General features: G+C 31.2%; 1 long non-coding RNA gene across 1 annotated transcript; it reads right to left on the bottom strand.

The window, feature by feature from the left end:
• Nucleotides 1-2642: 2642 nt before the first annotated feature.
• On the bottom strand, nucleotides 2643-6128 carry LOC139487050 (uncharacterized). The gene is made up of 3 exons (XR_011655724.1): nucleotides 6029-6128; nucleotides 4327-4423; nucleotides 2643-2727 (listed from the first exon to the last, which is right to left on the bottom strand). It is a non-coding gene; the product is annotated as an uncharacterized lncRNA (long non-coding RNA).
• Between the last annotated feature and the right edge of the window lie 1416 nt (nucleotides 6129-7544).

Genomic DNA, 7544 nt, shown 5'->3' with positions numbered 1-7544 from the left:
TTATTTTACGTGCATCTTGCAAAACTGAAAAACAGTCATTGTACACACGCATCCATTGAAGTTATAGTTTTGTAGTTAGTCATTTTTGCCATATATATACCACCGAAACTTTTTAATTGTGGCTGGTATCATCAAATTTTGATTAAATCAACAATTGTATATATTATCAGTGGACCTTCATAAGTTCAAATATTTTTTTTTTCTAGAATGCTTTTACTTTTGTTCCGTCGACATATCGATATATGTATAAACTAATTTAAACACAAACCAAAGGTCAGGGAATATAAAACTTTGAAAAAGTTTGTATGAGCGGAAAAAGTAGCAAACATGTGTACATGGGCCAATTACAAATGTATGATCACACAAATTTGCCAAATTTAAGGTTAAATATATATATTTAGATTGTATGTACACTTCATCATGTTCATGTTTTATTATCACTTCATACTAAAAATTCAATCTAACAAATAATAAATCCTATATGTTGTCGGTCTTTCATTGAGTATAATGATTTAGGGGTAAATTCAGTAAAAAATCCCCCATTGACTTTAATGCTAATCTATGTATGGAAATAAATTTATACCTGATTTATCTTTAGAAATAAGAAATTTTCATATATCATTCATGAAAGTACAAATGTAGCCCTATCTTTTGGAACAATAAAAACATAGGGTCATGCGGCATTTTGGGGCATTCACATGGCCTTGTTTACAAACAATGTAGATTCGCACACTGAATTCCTATACTGACCCCCATTACTTTCCAACCCTGTATGAAAAAAAATTGGTACATTCAGCATTATTTTTTTTTTTTCAACTCTAGTTTTGATCCATCTACCAAAAAATATTTATTACAAACATTATCAACCAATTAGAAGAGCACATGACTTCACTTCTATACAGAAAGCTCTCCCCCAAATGGGCGGTCCCTGATGATGCATATTTATTTACTGAATTTACCCCTATAAGGGTCTTTTTTACTTCTTTTCCCACTTTTTTTGTAATAAACATGTAATGTATCCAATTTACAAGTTCCAGTTTCAATACAACACTCATAAATGCTGAATTGGTAAAGATAGAGCAAAATTTATACTACAGCCATACTGCGGGCAATGTTTATTTGGTATATAAAGTTGCGCATTGACTGTTTTTAAAAGAATGGTGTAAAATACTATGTTTGATAAATATGAATTGTTTTCTGTGTTTGTTTTGACCAGTATTGCAAGTACATCTACAAACTAAAGTCTTGGTGTACTCTTAGTTAAATGTTTCCTTATATGAAAGTTTTTGATTAAATACCCTGAAAAGACCACAAAAAGACTTTTCAAAGGTTTTTTAGGCAGTTTCATACCAAATAAAACAACAGTTATGTTTCATTATACTAAATCTGTGTTTTAATTACTTGTAAAGTTCACAAAATGTCATTGACAATCACTGCGCAGAAATTCCTGTTACTACAACATCAGGATGGGTTCTTCGCCAAAACTAGACAGCCAGAACTAAAGTAGAAAAAAGTGCCAAATATGTAAAAATAAGACCAGGTATGACCAAACTTTGCATTTGAAAGATTAAAGTAACAATTAAGAATATTTAAAAGCAATTATTTAACATAAAAATCCAATTACAAACATTTCAACACTAATTTCATAGATGAAGGACATGTAATCATGAAAAGTTGTCTAGTATTTTTTTTAAATAAAGACACGCAATTCGTTCTGTAAAAATAAATGAATACCTTCATGCGGTCAGATTATTCGAGTGTTAAAATACTAGAAAAGTGCTTATTTACCACTTGTTCTACAACTTCACATGGGGAACACAGCTATAAAAAAAAAACACTATGTCAAAGGGAGGTAATCCATTTTGTTCATATGATTTGATACATTATGAGGAGAAATATGTGCAAAATTTTATGTAAATGGGGAGAATATTTATGCCTTTCATTGATATCATAACTCTCAAGTGTAATTTCTATTGTTTCTTTCAATCTGGACACAAAAACTGATTTTTACCATACACCCCATGCTTCTCTCAGAGTACACTCTGTGAATCCCGGATAGCCGCAGTTAAAGATAGCAATTTGTGTAAAAAATAACTACCAATGGTTCCAAAATCCTTCCATTACATTAACATTTACAGGAAATGAGTTTTGTGATTCTTGTGTGGCCTTGGACAAGTACAGTGAAAGAGTGCATATTTTTCTATAAGGGTCTTTTTTACTTCTTTTCCCACTTTTTTGTAATAAACATGTAATGTATCCAATTTACAAGTTCCAGTTTCAATACAACACTCATAAATGCTGAATTGATAAAGATAGAGCAACATTTATACTACAGCCATACTGCGGGCAATGTTTATTTGGTATATAAAGTTGCGCATTGACTGTTTTTAAAAGAATGGTGTAAAACACTATGTTTAATAAATATGAATTGTTTTCTGTGTTTGCTTTGACCAGTATTGCAAGTACATCTACAAACTAAAGTCTTGGTGTACTCTTAGTTAAATGTTTCCTTATATGAAAGTTTTTGATTAAATACCATGAAAAGACCACAAAAAGACTTTTCGAGGGCTTTTTTAGGCAGTTTCATACAACAGTTATGTTTCATTATACTAAATCTGTGTTTTAATTACTTTTAAAGTTCACAAAATGTCATTGACAATCACTGTGCAGAAATTCCTGTTACCCCAACATCAGGATGGGTTCTTCGCCAAAACTAGACAGCCAGAACTGAAGTAGAAAAAAGTGTCAAACATGTAAAAATAAGACTAGGTATGACCAAACTTTGCATTTGAAAGATTAAAGTAACAATTAAGAATATTTAAAAGCAATTATTTAACATAAAAATCCAATTACAAACATTTCAACACTAGTTTCATAGATGAAGGACATGTAATCATGAACAGTTGTCTAGTATTTCTTTTTTAAATAAAGACACGAAATGCGTTCTGTAAAAATAAATGAATACCTTCATGCGGTCAGATTATTCGAGTGTTAAAATACTAGAAAAGTGCTTATTTACCACTTGTTTTACAACTTCACATGGGGAACACAGCTATATAAAAAAACACTATGTCAAAGGGAGGTAATCCATTTTGTTCATATGATTTGATACATTATGAGGAGAAATATGTGCAATATTTGATGTAAATGGGGAGAATATTTATGCCTTTCATTGATATCATAACTCTCAAGTTTAATTTCTATTGTTTCTTTCAATCTGGACACAAAAACTGATTTTTACCATACACCCCATGCTTCTCTCACAGTACACTCTGTGAATCCTGGATAGAGGCAGTTAAAGATAGCAATTTGTGTAAAAAATAACTACCAATGGTTCCAAAATCCTTCCATTACATTAACATTTACAGGAAATGAGTTTTGTGATTCTTGTGTGGCCTTGGACAAGTACACTGAAAGAGTGCATATTTTTCTATAGGGGTAAATTCAGTAAAAAATCCCCCATTGACTTTAATGTTAATCTATGTATGGAAATAAATTTATACCTGATTTACCTTTAGAAATTAGAAACTTTCATATATCATTCATGAAAGTACAAATGTAGCCCTATCTTTTGTTACAATAAAAACATAGCGTCATGCGGCATTTTGGGGCATTCACATGGCCTTGTTTACAAACAATGTAGATTCGCACACTGAATTCCTATACTGACCCCCATTACTTTTCAACCCTGTATGAAAAAAAATTAGTAGATTCAGCATTTATTTTTTTATTTTTTTCAACTCTAGTTTTGATCCATCTACCAAAAAATATTTATTACAAACATTATCTACCAACCAGAAGAGCACATGACTTCACTTCTATACAGAAAGCTCTCCCCCAAATGGGCGGTCCCTGATGATGCATATTTATTTACTGAATTTACCCCTATAAGGGTCTTTTTTACTTCTTTTCCCACTTTTTTTGTAATAAACATGTAATGTATCCAATTTACAAGTTCCAGTTTCAATACAACACTCATAAATGCTGAATTGGTAAGGATAGAGCAAAATTTATACTACAGCCATACTGCGGGCAATGTTTATTTGGTATATAAAGTTGCGCATTGACTGTTTTTAAAAGAATGGTGTAAAATACTATGTTTGATAAATATGAATTGTTTTCTGTGTTTGCTTTGACCAGTTTTGCAAGTACATCTACAAACTAAAGTGTTGGTGTACTCTTAGTTAAATGTTTCCTTATATGAAAGTGTTGGATTAAATACCCTGAAAAGACCACAAAAAGACTTTTCAAATGCTTTTTTAGGCAGTTTCATACCAAATAAAACAACAGTAATGTTTCATTATACTAAATCTGTGTTTTAATTACTTGTAAAGTTCACAAAATGTCATTGACAATCACTGTGCAGAAATTCCTGTTACCCCAACATCAGGATGGGTTCTTCGCCAAAACTAGACAGCCAGAACTGAAGTAGAAAAAAGTGCCAAATATGTAAAAATAAGACTAGGTATGACCAAACTTTGCATTTGAAAGATTACAGTACTGTAACAATTAAGAATATTTAAAAGCAATTATTTAACATAAAAATCCAATTACAAACATTTCAACACTAGTTTCATAGATGAAGGACATGTAATCATGAACAGTTGTCTAGTATTTCTTTTTTAAATAAAGACACGAAATGCGTTCTGTGAAAATAAATGAATACCTTCATGCGGTCAGATTATTCGAGTGTTAAAATACTAGAAAAGTGCTTATTAACCACTTGTTTTACAACTTCACATGGGGAACACAGCTATATAAAAAAAACACTATGTCAAAGGGAGGTAATCCACTTTGTTCATATGATTTGATACATTATGAGGAGAAATATGTGCAATATTTGATGTAAATGGGGAGAATATTTATGCCTTTCATTGATATCATAACTCTCAAGTTTAATTTCTATTGTTTCTTTCAATCTGGACACAAAAACTGATTTTTACCATACACCTCATGCTTCTCTCACAGTACACTCTGTGAATCCTGGATTGAGGCAGTTTAAGATAGCAATTTGTATAAAAAATAACTACCAATGGTTCCAAAATCCTTCCATTACATTAACATTTACAGGAAATGAGTTTTGTGATTCTTGTGTGGCCTTGGACAAGCACAGTGAAAGAGTGCATATTTTTCTATAGGGGTAAATTCAGTAAAAAATCCCCCATTGACTTTAATGTTAATTTATGTATGGAAATAAATTTATACCTGATTTACCTTTAGAAATTAGAAACTTTCATATATCATTCATGAAAGTACAAATGTAGCCCTATCTTTTGTTACAATAAAAACATAGCGTCATGCGGCATTTTGGGGCATTCACATGGCCTTGTTTACAAACAATGTAGATTCGCACACTGAATTCCTATACTGACCCCCATTACTTTTCAACCCTGTATGAAAAAAAATTAGTAGATTCAGCATTTATCTTTTTATTTTTTTCAACTCTAGTTTTGATCCATCTACCAACAAATATTTATTACAAACATTATCTACCAACCAGAAGAGCACATGACTTCACTTCTATACAGAAAGCTCTCCCCAAAATGGGCGGTCCCTGATGATGCATATTTATTTACTGAATTTACCCCTATAAGGGTCTTTTTTACTTCTTTTCCCACTTTTTTTGTAATAAACATGTAATGTATCCAATTTACAAGTTCCAGTTTCAATACAACACTCATAAATGCTGAATTGGTAAAGATAGAGCAAAATTTATACTACAGCCATACTGCGGGCAATGTTTATTTGGTATATAAAGTTGCGCATTGACTGTTTTTAAAAGAATGGTGTAAAATACTATGTTTGATAAATATGAATTGTTTTCTGTGTTTGCTTTGACCAGTTTTGCAAGTACATCTACAAACTAAAGTGTTGGTGTACTCTTAGTTAAATGTTTCCTTATATGAAAGTGTTGGATTAAATACCCTGAAAAGACCACAAAAAGACTTTTCAAATGCTTTTTTAGGCAGTTTCATACCAAATAAAACAACAGTAATGTTTCATTATACTAAATCTGTGTTTTAATTACTTGTAAAGTTCACAAAATGTCATTGACAATCACTGTGCAGAAATTCCTGTTACCCCAACATCAGGATGGGTTCTTCGCCAAAACTAGACAGCCAGAACTGAAGTAGAAAAAAGTGCCAAATATGTAAAAATAAGACTAGGTATGACCAAACTTTGCATTTGAAAGATTACAGTACTGTAACAATTAAGAATATTTAAAAGCAATTATTTAACATAAAAATCCAGTTACAAACATTTCAACACTAGTTTCATAGATGAAGGACATGTAATCATGAACAGTTGTCTAGTATTTTTTTTAAAATAAAGACACGAAATGCTTTCTTTAAAATTAAATGAATACCTTCATGCGGTCAGATTATTCGAGTGTTAAAATACTAGAAAAGTGCTTATTTACCACTTGTTTTACAACTTCACATGGGGAACACAGCTATATAAAAAAACACTATGTCAAAGGGAGGTAATCCATTTTGTTCATATGATTTGATACATTATGAGGAGAAATATGTGCAAAATTTGATGTAAATGGGGAGAATATTTATGCCTTTCATTGATATCATAACTCTCAAGTGTAATTTCTATTGTTTCTTTCAATCTGGACACAAAAACTGATTTTTACCATATACCCCATGCTTCTCTCACAGTACACTCTGTGAATCCTGGATAGCCGCAGTTAAAGATAGCAATTTGTGTAAAAAATAACTACCAATGGTTCCAAAATCCTTCCATTACATTAACATTTACAGGAAATGAGTTTTGTGATTCTTGTGTGGACTTGGACAAGTACAGTGAAAGAGTGCATATTTTTCTATAGGGGTAAATTCAGTAAAAAAATCCCCCATTGACTTTAATGTTAATCTATGTATGGAAATAAATTTATACCTGATTTACCTTTAGAAATTAGAAACTTTCATATATCATTCATGAAAGTACAAATGTAGCCCTATCTCTTGCAACAATAAAAACATAGGGTCATGCGGCATTTTGGGGCATTCACATGGCCTTGTTTACAAACAATGCAGATTCGCACACTGAATTCCTATACTGACCCCCATTACTTTTCAACCCTGTATGAAAAAAAATAGTACATTCAGCATTTTTTTTTTTTTTTTTCAACTCTTTGTCCATCTACCAAAAAATATTTATTACAAACATTATCTACCAATCAGAAGAGCACATGACTTCACTTCTATACAGAAAGCTCTCCACCAAATGGGCGGTCCCTCATGACGCATATTTATTTACTGAATTTACCCCTTTAAGCTGTATCACTAAATTGAATTACAGATACATTAATGTAACTAATCAACAAAGACGGATTACAAACGCTTTGAAAAAATCCCTGTGGAAATTGACATATATACGAATGTGCATTTTGAAAATAAACATTGGTTTAACAGTTCAATTGTCAATGCAGAATGGTGATACCATTAATTTTGTAAAATTAAAGCTTGCATACCACTGTACAAAAATTATATCTATTTAATTGTGTTTTCGTCATCATTAAAATAAATTCCTGT

Source organism: Mytilus edulis, chromosome 8 (genome assembly GCF_963676685.1).
Source record: "Mytilus edulis chromosome 8, xbMytEdul2.2, whole genome shotgun sequence".
Taxonomy (NCBI): domain Eukaryota; kingdom Metazoa; phylum Mollusca; class Bivalvia; order Mytilida; family Mytilidae; genus Mytilus; species Mytilus edulis.
The sequence above is the reverse complement of the archived record's forward strand: the minus strand, read 5'-3'. Positions and strand labels throughout refer to the sequence as shown.